Source organism: Dioscorea cayenensis, chromosome 9, assembly GCF_009730915.1.
Source record: "Dioscorea cayenensis subsp. rotundata cultivar TDr96_F1 chromosome 9, TDr96_F1_v2_PseudoChromosome.rev07_lg8_w22 25.fasta, whole genome shotgun sequence".
Taxonomy (NCBI): Eukaryota; Viridiplantae; Streptophyta; class Magnoliopsida; order Dioscoreales; family Dioscoreaceae; genus Dioscorea; species Dioscorea cayenensis.
The window spans coordinates 22,208,040-22,208,797 of record NC_052479.1 but is presented as its reverse complement, the minus strand read 5'-3'; the positions used below and the strand labels follow the sequence as shown (position 1 = coordinate 22,208,797).

At 44.2% G+C, this 758-nt stretch overlaps 1 non-coding gene across 1 annotated transcript; it reads left to right on the top strand.

Annotated features, from left to right (window-relative positions):
* The first annotated feature begins 239 nt into the window (after positions 1-239).
* On the top strand, positions 240-346 carry LOC120269701. Its single transcript, XR_005539341.1, has one exon. It is a non-coding gene; the product is annotated as a small nucleolar RNA R71 (small nucleolar RNA).
* Positions 347-758: the final 412 nt, after the last annotated feature.

Sequence of the window (758 nt, the reverse complement as noted above, 5' to 3'; positions counted from 1 at the left end):
TCAAATTTTTCCACTTGCGCCGCCAATGAGATTCTTGCATCTATCTCATGAAGACCGGCCATCTTTTTTCTTCTCCACGGCATTCCATTGGTAGTTGTTTTAAACCCATTTCTTCAATAAGTTGATGGGCCTCATCGGGGTCTTGCTACCTAAGGTACCTTGTCTTTGCCGCATCCAAGAGTTGTCTTGTACTAGGATTCAACCCATTGTAAAAAGTCCGAACAATCATCCACTCAGGGAATCCGTGTTGTGGGCACTTTCTCAGGAGCTCCTTGAACCTTTCCAATGTCTCGAATAGAGACTCTAATTCCGACTGTACAAAGGATGAGGTCTCATTCTTAAGCTTTGCAGATTTTCCAGTAGGGAAATAACGGGCTAGAAAAGCTTCTACCATCTCCTCCCATGTAGTAATCGAGGCTCTAGGTAAAGAGTGTAGCCACTGCTTTGCTCTTCCTTTTAGGGAAAATGGGAAGGCTCTCAACTTGATGGCATCATCACGTCACCCGTTTATCTTGAGCATATCACACACCTCGATAAAGTTCTCTATGTGGTTGTTTGGATCCTCATCGGCCAAACCATTGAAGCTATGCGGATTCTTTGCAACATGTGGATGAATGTAGGCTTTAGCTCAAAATTCTGAGCTGTAATTGGGGGTCGCACAATACTCGATTGTATGCCTAAAGCGATGGTCTAGCATAATCGAGAGAGTGTCCTCTGCTGCTCATTCTGTTCTGCATATTATCTGACCCTTCTTCAAC